We start from the raw sequence: 22312 nt of genomic DNA on the forward strand, positions 1-22312 counted from the left end.
GTATTGATTCCAATCCATTAAAATGACCTTTAGGAGCTGGAGAGATGGCTCAGAGGTTAAGAGCACTGACTGCTCTTCCAGAGGTCCTGAGTTCAATTCCCAGCACCCACATGGTGACTCACAACCATCTGTAATGAGATCTGGTGCCCTCTTCTGGCTTGCAGTCATACGTGATATATATATATAATAAATCTTTTTTTAAAAAGTGACCTTTAACCTTTACACCTCTTCATTATTTTGAGTCTTAACTAGACAGTGCTTGTTCAAACTGTCAGGAAGTAGGTTTTAATGATCTTTTTTTCCCTTTCTGACAACACCTCCATTTTGTTTTACTTGTCTCAAACATAGCACTCAGTCCCTTAGCCAAAAAGCTTACAGCAGGCATTGTTGGGGGTGTTTTATGCATAGACACCATTTGTGTATGTGGGTTAGGGTTAGGAGAGTAACCTCCTAACATGACTCCCCCATGGTATGGTTAGGGGAGGATTTTTATTGTAGATAAAGAACAGCCAGGGGCACCTGGAAAAGTCCAGAGAAGACCGAACATGGCCAGAAGACAACCTAGTCTTATGAGGGGAGAAGACCAGAGAACAGAAAATACAGTGGGAATACGGGGCTATAAGGAAAACCAGCAACTGGGGAAGGGAAGCCTGGGAGCTTAAGGTAGGAGGTGAGAAGGATGAGGATGTGTGACAGGAACTTGAGACACCAAAGGAGCTTGGAGGCCAGCATGCACTTTTACATGCTGATAGACACTACAGATAGCTATTTGTCCCTTCTGCCAGAGGTAAGGAAAATGACACCTTTGGTAGAGAAGAACTGGCTTCACAAGTTCCTGAGGAGTGCTGGCTGTTACCTAACTGCCAGAAATCCACCATAGTCCAGCTTGAGCCCATTTCTAGAAATTTGGTCTGCTTTTTGGAGTTTGGGGAATTGGAGTTTTCTTTGGACCTGACTATGCATCATCATGTCTGGCTAAACATATTTTTAAAAAGAAAATTTAGTTCCAAGTATGACCGTACCTGATTTCAAGTTGTATTACAGAGTCAATTCAACAAAAGCAGCATGGTACGAAAACAGAAATGTGGGTACATGGAACAACAGAAGATCCAGATACAAACCCATGCAGCTGAAACCACCTGGTGTCTGACAAGGACACCAGCATCCTGGACAAGGTTAGAATCCAGACACTCCAGGTGCAGTCTCTCGTCAGAGCTGCTGCAGACTGCAGACGAGGCCATCCATGCCCAGCTGCAGTCTGCCCTCGCTGCTCTCACAGATATCCAAGTACTCATCTGCCCCACCCCCACTCCTGGGGATGGTCCCTTTCAGATAGCAAAGCCATGAACGGAAGAGCTACAGGCAGGACAAATGACCTGTCATATCACATACTAACTAGGCCTATTGTTCTTCCTGATGCTCCTTATCCTGAAATGTACTTGAGACCTTCAAACACTTGCCTCGGCCAGAAATGCAGAAAACAAAATATCTTAGCCTAGTTAGATGATGTCACTCAACCTTGGCCCCATTTTCTGTGGCACAACACCTGCCCTCTCAGGTTAAAAAAAACAGGTTCTGTTATCCTAGGCAGGCTGAAGCTTTTTGCTTCTGAATGCACAACTATATCTGAACCTTTCCCTGAAGAACAATCCAACCTCATGTTTCTCTGGAACCATGTTTCTTCCTAAACACCTAACAGAGAAAAGACAGCCTCTTTAACAGACAGTTCTGAAAAAAGTGGATATGAGGCAGTGGTGGTGCACACCTTTAATCCCAGCACTTGGGAGGCAGAGGCTAGCCTGGTCTACAGAGCGAGTTCTAAGACAGGCTCCAAAGCTACACAGAGAAACCCTGTCTGGAGAAAAAAACAAAAAACACTGGATACCAGCTGCCATTCTGGTTTGCTTTCAGTTGCTGTGACAAATGCCATGACCCAAAGCCACTTAGGGGAGGAAAGGGTTTTTTTCAGCTTGCAGGTCAGCACATCACTGAGGGAAGTCGGGACAGGAACTCAAGCAGGAGCTGATGCAGAAACTGTGGAGGAATGTTTGTTTTGGTTTTTGTTTTTCTGTTTTGGTTTGGTTTGGTTTTTGGTTTTTTGAGACAAGGTTTCTCTGTGTAGCTCTTGCTGTCCTGGATCTAGATCTATAGACCAGGCTGGCCTCAAACTCATAAAGATCTGCCTGCCTCTGCCTCCCAAGGGATTAAAGGCGTGCACCACCACCGCCCAGTGAGGAAAGCTATTTAGTGGCTCATGTGTAGGTACCTCAGGTTCCTCTGCAACCTGAGCCCCCTGCCTAGTGACGGGACTACTCACAGTGGCCTGGGCCGACCCACATCAATCAGCAATCATGACAGAGTCCTGCAGACTTGCCCACAGGCCAACCTGGTCCAGGCAATAGTCGACTGATTCCTTCTCAGGTCATTCTAGCTTATGCCAAGTTGACAAGCAAAGCTAACCAGCACACTAAGAACGGAAGAGTGACATGAGGTCTCTATCTGGTTCTACACAAAACTAAACTAAATAGAGGGCCAAGGTGTAGGGCAGGAGGAAAGAAGATGAACCTCGTAGAGTTAAAATGCTCTCCCAGCAAAAGAGACCATTAACCTCACAAAGAGACTTCAGAGTGGAAATCTGTCAGTTATAGCTGACTAAGGATCCATGTCTAGAATATACAAAGAACTTGAAAAGTAAACTAAGCAAGTAACCCAGTTAAAAAGAAATTAGTATAAAAAAAATAAAATAAACAGGGTTGGGGATTTAGCTCAGTGGTAGAGCGCTTGCCTAGCAAGCACAAGGCCCTGGGTTAGATCCTCAGCTTCAAAATAAATAAATAAATAAAGTTCATAAAAGAAGAAATACAGCTGGGGGGAGGGGGTGCACACCTTCAATCCCAGCACTAAGGAGACAGAGGCTCTGGTCTACAGAGCGAGATCCAGGACAGCAAGAGCTACATGAGAAACTGTCTCAAAAACCAAACAAAACAAAGAAAGAGAAAGGAAGGGCAAGGAAGGAAAAATACAAATAGCCAATAAATATTTGGGGGTTGTTGTTTGGTTGGGGTTTTTTTGTGGGGGGGGAAAGGGAGTTGGTTTTTTGAGACAGAGTCTCTCCATGTAGCTTGGGCTGTTATGGAACTCACTGTGTGGACCAGGCTGACTTGGCTCACAGAGATCCACCTGCCTCTGCCTCAGGATTAAAAACGTATGTCACTATGGCCAGGCAATAAATACTTTTTAAAATGTTCAACATCCCTATCAATCGGTAAAATGCAAATTAAAAATACCATGAGATTCTGTCTCACCCCAGTCAGACTGGTTACCATCAATAAAACAAAGAAAGCCTGTTGTGATATTTTGTTTGTGTTCTGACAAATAAAGCTTGCCTGGACATCAGAGCGTGGGGCCAGCCACTAGTTAGCCATAGAGGCCAGGCAGTGGTGGCACAACCCTTTAACCTAAGCACTTGGGAGGAGGAAGCAGGAAAATTAGCAGTTTAAGGCCACCCTGGGCTGCACAAGATTTAACCAGTCTAAGAAACAGAGCTGGGGGGGGCTGGAAGATGGCTCAGAGGTTAAGAACACTGGCTGCTCTTCCAGAGGTCCTGAGTTCAATTCCCAGCACCGATATGGTGGCTCACAACCATCTGTAATGAGATCTGGCGCCCTCTTCTGACCTGCAGGGATGCATGCAAACAGGACACTATATGCATAATAAATAAAAAATCTTAAAAAAAAAAAATCCTAAAAAAAAAAAAAAAGAAGAAACAGAGCTGGGCAGTGGTGGTTCACACCTTTAATCCCAGCACTAGGGGTTGATGCCCTGCTTCTCTCTGATCTTTCAGCTTTCACCTTCGATATCTGACTCCAGGGTTTTATTGATAATACTAATTAGGGTAAATTTCAAAAGCCACATGTGGTAATTCATGCCTTTAGTCCCATCAATCAGGAGGCAGAGGCAGGTAGAGATCAGAGTTAGCCTGGTCTACATAGTAAGTTCCAGGGCAAAATAATATATATATTTATGACACTTTTATTATTTATATTTATTATATATAATATATATTATGAACAATTGTTTTTTGTTTTTTGTTTTGTTTTTTTTTTTTTTTTTGAGGATCAAACTCAGGGCCTTGCGCTTGCTAGGCAAGTACTCTACCACTGAGCTAAATCCCCAACCCTCTTTTCTTTTTGAGACAGAGTTTTTCTGTGTAGCTTTGGAGCCTGTCCTTGAACTCGCTCTATAGACCAGGCTGCCCTTGAACTCAGAGATCCACCTACCTCTGCCTCCTGAGTGCTGGGATTAAAGGCATGCACCACCACTGCCCAGTTTATGAACAATTATTATTGGTGGCCTAGGTCCAGGCCAAGTCTTTCCAGGTACTTTTTAATGCAAAGAACTGAAAATAAGGTCTCAATCAGAGAGCAGAGAATCTATCTCATCTAGGCTGAACTTACTGTGTAGACCCGGCTGGCCTCGAACTCATAAAGATCTACCTGCCTCTGCCTCCTCCAAGTGCTGGGGTTAAAGATGTGCATGCCTGGCTATCACACAGATTTTTAAAAGAAGCAAGATAACTTGGTGGAAAACTGAAGGAGAGTACAGATTATAGAGGGATACAGTGTCAAGAGTGACATCAAGCTGCATAAGTAAGGGCACTGAGAGGGCCTGAGTGCTGTTTGAGGTTTTCTTTTATGGGGTTCAAGAGAGGCAGGGGCCCTTACTAAGGGGTGTAGTGAGGGTGGTTCTGTTTTAATTGATAGATTAGGTTTTATATTAGTTTTTCCTACATATAACGCATTCGATTTAATTAGATTAGAAACAAGTCAAGTTATGTGCAGGCATAAGATGGCAAATAGGGGATACTCCGTAAAAGTTTATTTGAGGACACAGTTTTACCTCACACACATGATGGTTCAAATGGAAAATGTCCCCTATAGGCTCACATATTTGGACACTCGGTCCACAGTTGGTGGCATTGTTTGGGAAGGCTATGGAGGGAATAACTATATCACTGTGGATGGGCTTTGAGTGTGTATAGCTTTACCCCATTTCCTGTCAATGCTCTCTGCTTCCTGTGTGTGGAGATGTGATCTGTCAGCTTCCTGCTCCATGTCTGCTGCCATGTCTTTCCTGACATAATGGACTCTACCACTGAAATCATAAGCCCAAATCAACTCCTTCTTCCATCAGACACTTTTGTTCATGGTGTTTTAGCATAGCAACAGAAAAAGTAATACACTGAGCATCCATCCAAAACCAGCCAGATCAGCCCTTCTATTTTTCCTACCCAGGTATGGTGAAGGAAGAAACTGTCTAAATGTGATTGTTACTAAGGGCAGGGAATGGTGTTTGATTGTTCAGAAATGGGAGTACCTGGAGCCCAGGTGGGAGGTGGGGAAGGTTCTGAGGCTGTGAGGCATATTGTTTGGAAAGGGATGTTTGTGCATAGCATCAGTAAGTGAAGGAACTAAGCAGAGAAGTCTATTATTACAGGAGAGAGGGTGTGCATAACCACACAAAATGGTTCCCAGGCTCAACTGACCTGTGTTTGCTTGCCTCGGTGATTTATTTAACAAATATTTGCTGAGTATCAATCATCTAATTGTCATATTTGCTACACATTTATCTTTATACAGTAAGAAATATAACTTTGAAACCAGGTATGTTGGTATATGGCTGTAATCCGAGCAATCAGGAGGCTGTGGCAGGAGGATTTTGAGTTTGAGGCCTCCTTGGCATCCATAGCAAAATCTCGTCTCCAAGCAACAGACATCTGGGTGTGGTGGCCCATGCCTTGTGATCTCACCAGTCAAAAGGCAGAGGTGGGAGGATCGCCATTTGACACTAGCCTGGTCTACATGGTGAGTTCCAGGCCAGCAGGGACTATACATGGAAACCCTCTTTGGAGAAAAATGAATCCATTTGTTTGTTTGTTTGTTTTTTCAAAACAGGGCTTCTCTGTGTAACAGCCCTGGCTGTCCTGGTACTCACTCTGCAGCCCAGGCTGGCCTCAAACTCACAGAGATCTGCCTGCCTCTGCCTCCCGAATGCTGGGATTAAAGGTGTGTGCCACCACCGCCTGGCTCAAACAATTATTTTCAGTGGCTATATATGCTGGGTAATTTTATGCCAATTTGACATAATCTAAAGTCATCTGAGAGGAGGAAACCTCAATTAAAATGTCTCCATAAAATCAGGTTGTAGGCAGGTCTGTAAGGTATGTTCTTAATTAGTGACTGATGAGGGAGGGTCAGTCCATGGTGGGTGGTGCCACCCCTGGGCTGGTGTCCTGGATTCTATAAGAAAGCTGGCCGAACAAGTCATGGGGAGCAAGCCAGAAAGCAGCACCCCTCCCTGGTCTCTGCATCAGCTCCTGCCTCCAAATTCCTGCCCTGTTTGAGTTCCTGTCCTGGTTTCCTTCAGTGATGAACAGTGATAGGGAAGTGTAAACTCAATAAATCCTTTCCTCCCCAACTTGCTTGTTGGTCATGGTGTTTTATCGCAGCAACAGAAACCTAAGACAGTCTGTGTATGGCATAGGTTGACGTAAGTAATCAATCATCTATTATCATTTGAAGCTGTGTTTAATATTTGTGCACCCATCTATGCATACAAAATTATTTTTCTTCACTTCCCAGAAAGGAAAACATTGAGACTAAGCACAAGCACAATAAAAGTGTGTTGCATGTGCCTAGATTATCCACAGAAATGACGGCTTAAGTCTCCTACAGGGTATAAAGAGTTCTTGTTTCCCAACATCTCTTCCTAAAGGGGAGCCCTTTGGGGTTTTGCTAATCACGTGGTCACAGCGGATACAATCCTGCAATCCTAGTATTTGGGTAGCTACAACCAGAGGGTTACTGTGAGTTGAAGGCCAGCTTGGCTACATAGTCATACTCTATCAAAAAAACAAATGAACGCAATGCAGTTGGCATGGTGGTGCCCTAGGATGCACTAGCACACCATCTCTATGCGCAGTTTTTCATCCCTTGAAGCAAAGCACTTAGCACGCAGCTCCAACCGATTATCACTGATCCAACTGGAAACTGGCACAACCACTGCTGGGTTGGAACAGTAGCCAAACTTCTTTTTTTTTTTTTTTTTTGAGCTGAGGATCGAACCCAGGGCCTTGCGCTTGCTAGGCAAGCACTCTACCACTGAGCTAAATCCCCAACCCAACTTCTTACTGTAGGTGTTGACTTCCTTAACAATGTCCTCTTTCTCTTATTTGTTTGTTTGTTTGTTTGTTTGTTTGTTTTTCGAGACAGGGTTTCTCTGTGTAGCTTTGCACCTTTCCTGGAACTCACTCTGTAGCCCAGGTTGGCCTCGAACTCACAGAGATCCGCCCACCTCTGCCTCCCGAGTGCTGGGATCAAAGGCGTGCACCACCACCGCCCAGCTGATGTCCTCTTTTCAACTGTAGTGCCAATCAGTAGAATAACTCCATGAGGACAATGGGTTAGTTTTTCATACCCAGTGTGTAAACCAGAAGGCTAGCCCAGGGGTCTGCCCATTCTTGGAAATACCAACTTCAAATTCACCAACACCAGCAACAGGAATCGGGACTGCAAATGAGCCTGGGATGTGCTTGCAATCATTCTTCAGATTGATTGAGCCTGTATCCTTAGCACATGGATGGTAACCACATAATACTTGCAGTCCTCAGATTTCCACTGGAAGTATTAATGGTAATATCGTGTTCATGTTCAGCTGTTTTGCATGCAGGAGAAGGATCATCAAAGAAAAAAAAGTCAATTTAGTAACACCTAAAAATTTTCATGCCCCAAAGCCCAAGTGATCTGACTGTTACAAGCCTAGCTCCTTGCCAATCCTATCAGACCATGGATGGAAATATTACCTATAAAATCATGTATTACATGTTACAACGTGTAAGCAGTCTCATGAAGTTTTTATAGTTTAAAGCAAGTAATAAGCTGGGCAATGGTGGCACACACCTGTAATCCCAGCACTCGGGAGGCAGAGACAGGTGGATCTCTGTGAGTTCGAGGCCAGCCTGGTCTACAGAGCTAATCCAGGACAGGCTCCAAAGCTACAGGGAAACCCTGTCTCGAAAAACCAAAAAAGAAGAAAAAAAAAAAAAGAAAGTAATAAATCAAAGCAAGTTTAAAATACATTGGTGGGGACATCAGAGAGATGGATACAGTGGAATGAGGTAAGCTTTTCTATAGGCCCAAGATGCTATCTGATGACATTCTTAGTTTGGGGTTTGTCAGAGATTAGTGGTCTGCTAAATTAACAGATCCCAAAAAGACTTTATCTTGTCACAAGATGTCAGTTCCGACACAGAAGAGGGCAAGTTATGGCTGTTCCAGAGAGCCAGAACTTAGCCCAAGACAAGGTCATTAGCCCCTGGACCTGCACGGTTCCAGTCTGTCCACAGTCCTGAAGTTCTAATCAGTCTCTGCAGACACAGCTTCTTCCCAGGAGTTTTCGGTCACAATATAAAACCTTCTGTGTTTAGAGGGAGCTGGAGAGATGGCTCAGTAGTTAAGAGAATTTGCTGTTCTTGCAGAGGACCCAGATTTTCTTCCAGCACCCAAACAGCACCTCACAACTGTCTACAGCTCCAATTCTAGAGGATCTGAAAGCTCTTCTGGCCTCTCAGGACACCAGGCACATACATAGTGCATATACATAAACGCAGATGAAACACTCATGCACATAAAATTATAATACATGTTTTTGTTTTGCTTGTTCTTTTGATTAAGAGCTAGTTGTTAGATTTCTGAAGCACCAGAAAGAGACAGAAGGCAGAAAAAAAAAAAAAAAAAAAAAACAGAGTATGACCTCAACTGATCTGTGTTTATTAGTGCACACAGTAAAGGGCAGCCTCTCTCCCATAGGAAATTGCCTGGGTCAGCCAGGTGAGGATGAGGAAAGCTGGTAGGGACCTTTGCAGAGCAAGGGTGAGGGGCTTGGGAGTGAGGAAAGTGTTGTAGCTGGAGGGGATTGTGGGTACGGTCTCTCCTTCCTGAGAGTATTTTTCCATGGTGAGCCAGGCTATCAGACATTCCTCTCTGGGATGACTGAGGAACTGAGCATGGTCATCTGCAGCCTCACACGAGTCCTGACTCACCACCAAGGCACTCTGTCGTCACTGCAGAGATGGCCCAGTGGTTAGGAGCACATACTGATCTTACAGAGGACCCGAGTTATATTCCAGCACCCATGCCTGGCTGCTCACAACTGCCTCTAACTCCATCTCCAGAGGATCGGATACCCTCTGCAGCCACCTGAACTCACATGCACATGTTTACACAAAGTCACACACAGTCACACACACACACATACACACACACACACACACACACACACACACACACACACACACACGAGTGTGCATGCACAAAATTTTTAAAACAATTTTTTAAACATTTTTATCTTTTTGTGACATTTTTTATTCTTTGTCTGTCTGTTTATTTAGTTGGGGGAGACACTTGGGCCACAGCATGAATAGAGAGGTCAGAGAGTCGATTCTTTGCTTCCACCATGTTGGTTCCAGACATTTGACAAAGGTTGGTGACAAGTGCCTTTACCTGATGAGATCTCTCCCTGGCCTTCTGTTTGTTTGCTGTTAAGATTTATTTATTTAGCAGAGTGTGGTGGCACATGTCTCTAATCACATCACTCAGGAGGCAGAAGCAGGTGGATCTTTGTGAGTTCGAGGCCAGTCATGTCTACACAGAGAGTTGTTCTCATTTTTTTTTCTTTTCTTTTTTTTTTTTTTTTTTGATTTTTCAAGACAATGTTTCTCTCTGTAACAGTCCTAGATATCCTGGAACTCACTTTGTAGACCAGGCTGACCTCCAACTCACAAAAATCCACCTGCTTCTGTCCCCCAAGTGCTAGCTAGAATCAAAGGCATACGCCACCACCACCCACCACCCAGCCCCCCTCATTTTTTTAAAGATAAAAATCTCATACTATCACATGGATGACCTAGAACTTACAACAATCCTCCTGCCTCAGTCTCCTGAATATCTAAGTATTGAGATGATAGGCATCAGCTACCACATAGAATTTTTTATTGTTGTTTGGTTGTTGTTAGTGGTGGTTTGTTTATTTATTTTTTGTTTGTTTATTTGTTTTTTTCCGAGACAGGGTTTCTCTGTAGCTTTGGAGGCTCTCCTGGAACTCACTTTGTAGACCAGGCTGGCCTCGAACTCACAGAGATCCACCTGCCTCTGCCTCCTGAGTGCTGGGATTACAGGTGTGCGCCACCACTGCCTGGCCGGTTTGTTTATTCTGAGGCAGGGTCTCAGACTCTAGTCCAAGTTGGCCTGAAACTCATCATGTATGCTGTGGATATCTCTCTGTATAGATGAAAATGCTGATTGGCTTGTAGCCAGGCAGGAAGTATAGGCAGGACAAGCAGAGAAGAGAATGCTGGGAAGTGGAAGGCTGAGGCAGAGAGACGCTGCCAGCTGCTATGATGAGAAGCAGATGTTAAGACACTGGTAAGCCATGAGCCACGTGGCAAATTACAGATTAATAGAAATGGGTTAATTTAAGATAGAAGAACAGTTAGCAAGAAGCCTGCCACAGCCATACAGTTTGTAAGCAATATAAGTCTCTGTGTGTTTACTCAGTTGGGGACTTGTGGGTGAGAGAGATTTATCCTGACCATGGGCAAGGCAGGAAAACTCTAGCAACACATGTATATCAGGCTAGTCTCAAAATCACCTCAGGTTTCCAAATACTGTGCTTACAGGTGTGAGCCATGTAGGCCAATATTGAAGCCATCTTGGGCTGCATGACACCTTGCTCCTAAAAAGGAGCTGAACCTGGTGGCACTTGCCTTTAGTCCCAACACGTGGAAGGCAGAGGCTTTTGGATTTCTGTGTGCCCAAGGCTAGTCTGGTCTGCTTAAGGTGTTCTCAAAAAATTGTGTTTTGTTTATTTGTTTGTTTTCTACTTTGTTTTGTTTTTGTCTTATATTTTGAGATAGAGTCTCATATGGCCCAGGCTGGCCTTAACTCCCTCGGTAGCCAAGAATGACTTTCAACTCTGGATCCTCTGGCCCTGCCTTCCAAATGCTGAGATTATGGGGTTATTCAACTACACCTGGAAGACCAAACAGAACTCGGTGAAGGCAAAGAAGACACAGAGAAGCTGGTGTTCCAGGCTCTTGTTAAAAATAAAAGATGTTACGGGTGATTCAGGAGGCAGGAGGTGGAGAGGAACTGCCCTTCAAATAGGAACAGTATATGGAGAGTTAGAGCACCATGCCCATCTGCAGCCATGATCAGATAGATCCTTTGGTTTGGAAGAGCAGATTCGTTAGGAGAAACAGCCATCTCAGATAACATCAGGAGTGTGGAAGGAAAGAGCTTTCTATTCTCTTCAACCTACAGACTAGAAGGAGAAGTATGTTTATTGAATGCATTAAGAAATGAAGAAAGGGCTGGAGAGATGGCTCAGAGGTTAAGAGCACTGACTACTCTTGCAGAGGTCCTGATTCAATTCCCAGCAACCACATGGTGGCTCACAGCCATCTGTAATGAGATCTGGTGCTCTCTTCTGTATACATAATGAATAAATAAATCTTAAAAAAAAAAAGAAAGAAAGAAAGAAAGAAATGAAGAAAGAGGCCAGGCGGTGGTGGCACACGCCCTTAATCCCAGCATCGGGAGGCAGAGGCAGGCGGATCTCTGTGAGTTTGAGGCCAGCCTGGTCTACAAAGTGAGTTCCAGGAAAGGCACAAAGCTACACCGAGAAACCTTATCTCAAAAAACCAAAATAAACAAACAAACAAATAAATAATAATAATAAGAAAGATAAAGAAAGAAAGAAGGAAGGAAGGAAGGGAGGGAGGATGGGAGGGGAGGGGAGGGGAGGGGAGGGAGGAGAGGGAAGGGAAGGGAAGGAAAGGAAAGGAAAGGAAAGAAAAGAGTCTTCCTCTTGGAGTACATTAGACCAAGAGTGAACCCAAATCTGAGTTCTTCACTTCTCTCCCATGTCTCCGTCTGTGGTTTGTGGTCAATGTGTATCTTGTGTCTGTCTGTCACTAACAAAGGGTTGGTTTTGCTATCTATTTATTGAAAATCACAGAAAACAAGATGTGAGAAAGGAATGAGGAATGCTTTCTACAAAAATCTTCCGGGTGCTGGGATTAAATTCACCCTTTGAATTTACTGGTTGGGGGTTACAGTTATCATTTTGGGGCAGGTCTGGACAAGTCCCAGGCTCTGTCCTTGAGCTGCCATGGAGGCTGACTGACCTCGCACGTTCACATTGACCCATGCACGTAGCTCTAAGTTGGTGAGGGGTCCCAGACAGTAAACACCTGGCTGAATGGTATTTGAGTGTGAGCGGTCAGAGTACATGCAGAAAGGGAGCTACTGCAAGGACTTTTGTTCACGGCCCTCCCAGACACTGCTTGTTCAAGTCTCAGGAAACTGAAATTGAGGCCTGATCTCAGAGAGAAGACTGACAGTCTGTTATGGCGTCTGCATGGTCCTCTCAGTGCCGATATCAGCTTTGGTGAGGAAAACCTGGTTTGGCAGTGGCAGTGATTTTTGCAGACTCACAACTAGTCAAAGTTTTGAGAATAAGGGACTATCGAATGAATGTTGGGTCCTAATTGGGACATCTGTATCACACATACACACTGAGGCTCAGGGGACATCTCTGTATTAATTGGGGTTCTCTGGAGAAACAGAACTGCAACATGAATGAATATTAAAGGGGCATCTAGGAGACTGCCTTACACTGTTTGGGAAACACCTCCTCACTGAAACAGGCACCAGAAATGGAGCGGATCAGGAAAAGTTTAACAAACACATTGAAGGCTCCGTGGAGTTCTCTCCAAAACTCTGAGCAACTTCACAGAGGTTTTTACAGTACTTATAGCCCTTTCAGGATTATTTCTAATTACCTCATCATCCGAAAGCTTAACTTTCTATCAGCCGTAGGGGTCCACATGATTAAGACCAAAACAAGAAATCTCTTTCTTATGGTCAGAAATGTTTACGGAAGCAGATAGACTGCTGGGCATAGGAAATTTTTCCTTTTTGTAAAACATGCTAATTACAGGCAGCTATTTCCCTGATAGCTGTAAGTAGCCATTTCTTCTAGGTGGTCTCTGAAGTTCTGTTTTTTCCTTTCATTTTATTTTTACTTTATTTCCTCCTCCAATGAAATACGATCAATAGAGTTGAGGAATAGTCCAACAATGGCCATTTCATGTGGGGGTCCACTTTTTCCTCATGGCCTGTTGGCCACCAATCCACAAGGATGAAGAAATGACGGCAGAGAGCTTTGTATGGCTATGAGTACAATGGAGACAGCTCTCTGGGAGCTCAGTGAATTTGATGAACTTTATTCCAAAGTATATGTAAGATTGGGAACCGTAGCTGGGGAATCACCTAATTTGCATTAAACAGCACGTTCCTATCATGAAGCTCCTAGTACAAGTCTTAGCATCTGTGGAAGCATGGTCGGAGCACAATGTCCAGTTACCATATGGGCAGCAGCAGGGGTAAGCTTCTACAGAGAACTATGTCCAGGGCCATACTAGAGATAAGTCAGGCACTAGAGACAGTCTCCAAATAAGGTCAGGTAGAAAACAGGGCACCGGGCATGTATATGTTGATGAGCTCAGAGCTGCCAGGCCATGGTAGACTGCAACCTCTGACCAGCAGGGTCTCTCAGCAATTTCACAACAAGCCTGTATGCCATCACAGTCCCAATCTGACACCAAAGGCCTAGAGAATTCCTGGAGAGCCACAAATCTTTGGTCCAAGTTGGAAGCCAGACACTCTTGTATCAGTGAATCAGCAGCAGTGACAGCCACAGAGCAAATGAGCCCACCAGCAAGAGTCAAGGCCAAGAGAGCAGAAATACATTAAGGCTTCTTCCAGGTCTTTTTACCTGGGATGCTACCACATGTAGGGGGGGGGGGGTTTCCCACATCAATAAGGTAGTTAAGACACCATCCCTCCCAGACATTTCCAAAGATCAGCTCAGTGTAGACAGTGTTTCACTGAGATTCCTTTCCCAGATGATTCCAGGTTATACCAGGGTGACAATTAAAGCTGTCTATCACAGTCACCAAACAAGATGTCTTAGTTGATGTTCGATTGCTATTAAGAGGCAGCACCAGGGAGGACGGGGGAATCCATGGCTGATATGTAAAATTAAATTAATTATAAAATAAAAATATATTTTTTTAAAAAGTGAGATGACACATGACCAGTGCAACTCTTATAGAGGGCACCAGCACTCACAGATAAACAATGGAGAAACCAGGCATGTTAATCACACAGGCTTGTCTCCTCACTGGAGAAAACATATACCTGTTTTGCACCCAAAAGGCTGGAAGGGGATGTTGTTAAGGACCTGGGGACCTTTGCTATCTGGAGGACTGGGCCACAGCCAAATCCCCTGGAAGGTTTATCCCAGACTCTCCCTCCCTAGACCTTTATCCTTAGCTTTGTTTCTCAATCGATAGAACCCATCCTTAGAGGAGATGTCACATGTATTTTATAGCCTGGTGACCTCTATGCAATCTCAGTCAGAGACCACACCAGATCCTGGGGCCCTTAAACTGTAGAACCCATCTCCATAGTACAGATCTCATATACTTTGCAAAAGAGTTTTGATGTAGTCACACCTTAAATTTTATTGTGCTCACGGGGCAGGGATAATTGTAACCAGAAACCTTCTTTCAAAATTGCGAGGGACTTAAATATGTCTAAAATAAACTGGCCTGGTATCAGACTCCATAAGTTAGAACCAGCTAACTTAGCACTAGCTAACTAAGTCATGCTGAACCAAGTTTCTTCATACCTTACCTGGATCATTTTCCTGCAGGATATGATGCCTGCAGGGACCCCATAAACTCTTCTATTTATTTATTTGTTTGTTTGTTTGTTGTGGTTTTTCGAGACAGGGAGGGTTTCTCTCTGTAGCTTTGGAGCCAGTCCTGGAACTTACTCTGTAGCCCAAGGCTGGCCTTGAGCCTCTGGAGTGCTAGGAATAAAGGCATGCATGCACCACCACGCCCGGCAGCCCACAAACTCTTAAAAAAGAAAGCATTTAACTGGAGGCTAGCTTACTGTTTCCGAGGTTTAGTTCATTATCTTCATGGCAGGAAGCATGGCAGCATGCAGGCGGGCACTTGGAGCAGTAGCTGATACCCTCATCCGTATGTAGAAGGAGAGAGCTGGGCCTGGCTTGAGCTTTTGAAACTTCAAAATCAACTCTCCCTCAGTGACACACTTCCTCCAATAATGCCACACCTCCTGATCCTTCTCAAATAGTGCCCACTACTCCCTGATGACTAAACATTCAAGTACATGAGCCTATGGTGGCTATCCTTATTCAAACCACCGCAGAGGCTTAGGAAAGAATGTAAGAGCTGAAGAAGGAGGGCAGAAGAGATGAGTCAGCTGTTAAGACCACTTGCTGCTCTTCAGAAAGACCTGAGTTCATTCCAGCACCCACATCTGGGGGAATCACACACCTGCAACTCCAGGTTCGGGGCACCTGCGTTCAAAAGCACACTCCCCCCACACATACATAATTAAAAGTAATATTAAATAACAAAGACTTGAGTAAGGGGTGGAGTGGTGCAGAATGTGTCTTCTGGCCATGGCATGGCTGCTGCATTTACCAGTTCAAAAGACCTGTGATTATTTGTGCAATACCTGTATAGAGGTGGGGTGCAGGTGTGGGAGGGCATGGTCCTGATGTGAGGGTAGAGTTTAAATCGAAAGTAAGACATATGCATAACTAAATAGTCCAGCAAGGTGGGTTGTCCTTGCCTACCATTGTACCACTCTCTCCTACAAGGTCATCTGATAAATTGTAAAGTATTTCTGTAGGAGACAAGCTTCTCCTCTGGTTGCTTCCAGGGAATCTCCTGCTCTGGCTGCTTCTTTACTCAGCATGAGCTTGGGGGGTGGGGGGAGAGCCTAATTCCTGAGGGTCCTTTTTTATCAATGGTCTGATAGCACGTCTTTAGAATATATTCATTCCCCGCCAGTCTGGGCACTTTCAATATCATTTAAAATAGGAAAATAGAGAATTGTATGTTGAATAGAAAATAGTAAATTGAATAAAAGATATTCAAGGGATTAAAGAAAACCCAAATGAATGCAGAGAAAACCTTGATCCTAGAGAAGATATTATTATTGGAAAAATACGGTTTAAGAGTATAAACTCTGTGTCTGGGGATATAGCTAAGGTGGCAGGTAGGGTGTTTGTCCAGCACCCATGGGGCCTTTGCTTCAGTCTCCAATACTGCTTTAAGTAGAGCAAGGGGATGTAGTGCTGCAATCCCAGCACTTGGGAAGTGGAGGGGGTTACTAGAAATCTAAGGACAGGGCTGGAGAGATGACTCAGCAGTTAATGCACTGGGTCTTCTTCCTAGAGAACTCAGGTTCAATTTCTTTTCTTTACTTTTTTAATAATTTATTTAATTCTATTTTATTTGCATTGGCGTGAAGGTGTTAGATCTCCTGGAATGGGAGTCACAGACAGCTGTGAGTTGTCATGTGGTTGCTGGGAATTGAACCCAGGTCCTTTGGAGGAGCAACCAGTGCTCCTAACCCCTGAGCCATCTCTCCAGCCCCAGGTTCAATTTCTATGGAGAGATGACTCAGCAGTTAATGCACTGGGGCTTCTTCCTAGAGAAGCCAGGTTCAGTTTCTAGAACCCACATGGTGACTCACAATCATCTATAACTCTGATATCTTCCCTGGGTACCAGACACACAGCACAGGGTGCAGAGACCTGCACGTAGGCAAAACCACACACACATACACAAATAAAAGGGATGGTTGTTGCAAACAGGGCCCCAGATCTTAGCACAACTGACTCCATGATGGAAGTACCGTTCAGGCATAAAACTCAGCACAGAGACAGCACCACCAACCAAAACTAAAACAAGCCGGGCGGTGGTGGCGCACACCTGTAATCCCAGCACTCAGGAGGCAGAGGCAGGTGGATCTCTGTGAGTTCAAGGCCAGCCTGGTCTACAAAGCAAGTTCTAGGACAGCCTCCAAAGCTACAGAGAGAAACCCTGTATCAAAAAAACCACAAAACACACACACATACAAACAAACAAACAAACAAACAAAAAAACCAAAAACAAAAAACAACAACAACAAAACCTAAAACAAAGGCCTAATCCATCAAAGTCCATAGTTCTTGGAAAGTCTCTAAATGTACCGACCTTGCTCTTTAGCTTCTAATAGTTCTGCTTCTGCCTAACTGTCCTTGTTAACTGAAGTATGTCAACCCAGGACATGATTTTTGTGTTTAAAAGCTCACTCTGAGAAAGGCTCCGGGCTAACCTTGGATCCCAAACACCCATTATAGTCGCTGGCTGGCTAATAAAGACTTTTGATCAGCTTAAATCCATGTCTGAGCAGTCTTCTCTGGTGAATACCTCACAACATTTGTGAGTTGTCATGTGTGTGCTAAAAATTGAATTTAGGTCCTCTACAAGAGCAGCAAGTGTTCTTAACTTCTGAGACATCTCTCCAGCCTCAACACATAAATTTAAAAAAAAATGAAAGAAAGAAAAAGAAAAAAGAAAAAAATTAAAAGAAATCCAAATTGGTTTCTGTTTCTACATAGTGAATTTGAGGCCAGCCTGGACTATAGAAGAATGTGGTCACAAAAATAAGTGAACAAATAAATAAATAAATAAATAAATAAATAAATAAATAAATAAATAAATAAATCATACTCCAGATCTCTGAACATTAGTGTGCAGTTCCCCACCTCTGATTACAGATCTAGGCAGTTTCTATTCAAATATAATTCCTAATGTATCCTGGTAAAAAGAACAGAAGGGCTGATCCAACCAGAACTGGTTTGGAGTACATGCCCAGTAAGGCAACACTGTGCTCTTCAAGTAACTAATCTTCCTGGGAAAACCTCTTATCTACCATCTTAGGGTGTCTAGAAACATCTAACCTGGGCCCAATGGTGGGCCCTTGAGAGATGGGCTGCATAGAAGGTTTAAGGTCATTGGAGGTATGCTCTTAAAAGGACAGTCAGTCTCCCAACCCCTTTCTTTTTTTGCTTTAAATGAGTAATTATTATTATTTTGTGATGATGATGATGATGATGATGATGATGATGATGAAACAGGGTCTCACTATGTATGTAGCCTTGGCTGGCCTAGAGCTTGATGTGTAGATCAAGCTGGACTCCAACTCAGAGATCCACTTGCCTCTGCCTCCCAATTGCTGGGATTAAAGGTATAAGCCACCATGCCAAGCCAACATTTTATTGTCATTTATGTGTATGAATCTTCATGCCTGCAAATATGTCTATATTGTAGCACCATGTTTGCCTGGTGCCCATGGAAGCCAGAAGAGGGCCTCAGACCATCTGGAACCAGACTTACAGATGGTTGTGAGCTACCATGGGGGTGCTAAGAATCAAACCCGGGTCGTTTGTATAGATTTCTGAGGCAGTGTAAAGAGACAGAAAGCAGAAAGAGACAGAAGTTTGACCTTAGCAGATGGAACTGTGTTTATTAGCACACAGAGACAGGAGCAGCCTCTCTCCTGCCAGGAAGTTGAGGGATCTGACCCCGGTGGGGGGAAAAGATGGCTTTGGCCTTTTATAGGGCTTGTGTTTAGGAATGATGACATCGTTGCAGCTTTTCTCTTCTGAAATTGTTTATCTAAGGCAAGGTGAGACCCACAGTCCCAACAGATGGCTGAGCAAAGTCAACTGTCATCTTGTGCGGCTCTTGCTTTACCGCCTGACCCCAGGAGGTGCGCAGGAGCACCCAGTCAGTGCTTTTAACCACTGCGCCATCCTCCATCCTCTTCCTTTTCCTCTTTCAGGTCCTGGCTGTGAAGTGAAAGTCATTGCCCAACTGTCATCATGTGCCCCCAGTGGGCCCAAAGCAAGGACCCAAACCCCCAAAACTGTGAGCTCAAATAAACCTTTCTCCTTTTTTATAGCTTGAGCTATGTCAGGTGTTTGTAATAGTAACAGAAAAGCTCACGAATATATTCTGCAATTCATGGCTTTCAATCAACAAATGACTGCACAGGGCAAGACACTTCCCTAGGTGGCAGGCACTGTTCTGCAGAGTCCCCTGGTATGCACTAGCTCATGTAATAGTCACAGCAGCTCTAGGAAGTAACTATTTTTGTTGTTGTTTTTGTTTTTTATAGGTTTATTTACTTATGTATACAAGTGCTCAATTGCATGTGTGCCTGCATTACAGAAGAAAGCATCAGATCCCACTGTAGATGGTTGTGAGTCACTATGACATTTCTGGGAATTGAACTCAGGACCTCTTGAAGAGCAGCCAGAGCTCTTAACAGCTGAGCCATCTCTCCTGCCCTGTTGATGTGATTTTCAAGACAGGGTCTCACTAGGTAGCTCTGGCTGTCCTGGAACTCTACTCTGTAGATTAGGCTGGCCTCTGCCTGCCTCTAATTCTCAAGTGCTGGGATTAAAGATGTATGCCACTACAACTGCCTAATAACTGCTATTTTAATATCTGTCTTACGGATAAGGAAACTGAAATCAGTAATTTTCCAGTGGTCATACACCTGCTAAATGGCAGAGCCAAAGACAATCTGACTTAAGAGTTGGTTGCATTGTCTGCCAAGGGATTGTGGAGGGCCCCAAAACAGCTTGACCACACAGCAGCCATGACAGACTTAGAGGCCTAGACACAGCTTCTGTGACAGGCTTACTGGCAGGCAACACCCAGATCCAGGAAAAGCTTAAGCTGATACCACCCAGGGATCCACTCAGGGAACACACACCTATTTTTTTGTTTTACAGATACCTCTAGACAATTGTCAGCCAATCAGAGTCCTGAACTCTGGAAATCCCCTCACCTCAACCTCTGCTATGATATATAAAAAAAAAAAAAAAAAAAACCTCCACCCCACTTGAGCTTGGAGCTCTCTGCTCTCACCACTGTGTGGAACAGACAGAGAGACTAAGCTTTGGAGCTTAAAAAGAATAAAGGCTCTTTGCTTTTACATGCAGGATTCGGTCTTTTGGAGGTCCCCTTAATCTGGGCATAACAGGATGTGTGCATAGTATGTGCAGGTGAAGGTATTAGGCCATGCTATAACATGCATTACTACAAGGGGTCACAGAACCCAAAACAAAATGAGGGTCCTAGGGTACTAAACTGTCCGTCTTAGTTCCACCACCTTCCAGAACCTGAGAGCTAGAGACAAAACCTTCAGCATGGGCATGTAGAGGGTGTTTAAAATCCCAGCTACAGCACAAAACAACAAAATGAAAGCCTGATCTCCTGGTCAATTCTACAGTGACCATGTAAGTGAGGGCTGCAGTGAGCCCACTTTACCAGACCACTCTGTGGGTAGAGATAAAAGTTTACTAGGGGAGCAAACTGTTGGGCTGCCTCTGAGAATACAGGACTGAAGCCAGACTGTCTTTGAACCACCAACTCCCAAATAATGACACAGAGACTTCTTACTAAGTAGGAAAGCTTGGTCTTAGCTTAGGCTTGTTACCAACTAGCTCTTATAATTTAAATGAACCCATTTATACTCATCTACATTCTGCCATGTGGCTCATTACCTCTCCTAAGTACAAGATGTCCAATTTCCTCTGTATCTCTTGGGTGACCTCTTTCATTCCTTCCCATCAGTCCTACCTATCCTCTCCTGCCTAGCTATTGGCCATTCAGCTCTTTATTAAACCAATCAGAAGATGCCTTGGCAGAGAAACATCTTCACAGTCTGCAAAAAGCTTATCCCATCACATAGGACACCAACTTGTCCTGAATGCAAGCAGATTTTATATGGCAGTCATCAGGGTGGGATCTTTGAGCTGATACAAACTGTCCAGATTAATCTGGAACTAGTAGTCCTTGCCCATAGGTAATTGACTCCTGGGGGCAGATAGGGGAGGTGGTGGCTTTCCTGGTAAACAGAAACCTGGCTTTCAAGATTCCTGAGGAATGCTGAACTTAGGTTTCTGTTAACTCAATGATACCCCTTCTGTTTACCCAGTCAGAATCCTTCTGTTTAGGACATTGTCACGGGCACTGCCGTCTTTGGGACCCACCTTAGATTTGGTAAACCACCTCCCAGGTACTTTTATTTGTTTTTGGTTGGGCTTCACTTTTTATTTTATTTTACTTAAACTTTTTGAGGCACCATAAGATCATGTCTCACTATGTAGCCTCGGTGGTCTTGAATTCATTACGTAGATCAGGCTGGCCTCAAATTCACAGAGATCCACCTACCTCCAAGATTAAAGGCATGTGCCATCATACCTGGCTATGTGTTTGGTCTTTGAAAGATTTGCTTATTTCAATTTTATGTATTCTTAACTGCTGAGCCATCTTTCCAGCTTCGTGTTTGTATTTTTTTATATGTGTGTTTTTCATATATGTTTTAATAAAAATTTACTTATACCATGCATTGATAGGAATTCTAACCACACCCCCATGGTCGTGCATGCCTGGCAGGACACTTAGTCATCTCCACTTAGTCATTTCTGGGTCATACATGTTGGTTAAATCGGTGCTGCTCTTGGCTGGCAGAAGAGCTTGCTGGCGGAAGAATCACGAGCTATGGTTTCCTTCCTAGAGCTTTATTGGGAGACAAGGGGGGGAGAGGGAAAGAGGGAGGGAGGGAGAGAGGGAGAGAGATAGAGAGACCATGCGGAGGGTGGAAAGAGAGAAGGGGGGGCACAGAGGGCCTGCTTTTTAGGCTGGCCCGTGTCCCAGGATGATGATGTAATTAAGGACAAAGTCCTTACAATACGTCCTGCATAACCTATGCCCCGTGGCTGCAGGGTCACGTAATTTTGAGGTTATGACCACGTGATCTATGCACATGCGTGGAATAGTCACATGGGCCTATGTGCAGAGGTGGGACCTGGCCCTTAAAAGACTGTCCTGGGTTGGGGATTTAGCTTTCAGTGGTAGAGTGCTTGCCTAGCAAGCGCTAGGCCCTGGGTTCGGTCCTCAGCTCCAGCAAAAACAAAAACAACAAAAAGACAGTCCTCATGTTCCCCCACCCTCTTCCTCACAGGTGTCCTTCCACAGGCCTGATCACATCTGTTCCTTTCTCCTTGTCTTGATAAAACTCTTGTTAGTGGATTCTGTAGTTTTCCTGACTTTTTCTTGGGTGTAGCAGCAACACCCTCACTACCACCACCGGTTCACCACGTGCAAGCGAGGGTCTGAGGATCAAAGAACAGAGACAGGAACAGCAGGTCATTCCTCTCAGCAAAAGGCCGAATGAATGCTGGGAGGAGGCCTTAAATACAGGCTTGCAGCACAATGGGAGAACCCCGGAGGGCAGAAGTTCAC

This window comes from Onychomys torridus, chromosome 3, assembly GCF_903995425.1.
Source record: "Onychomys torridus chromosome 3, mOncTor1.1, whole genome shotgun sequence".
Taxonomy (NCBI): Eukaryota; Metazoa; Chordata; class Mammalia; order Rodentia; family Cricetidae; genus Onychomys; species Onychomys torridus.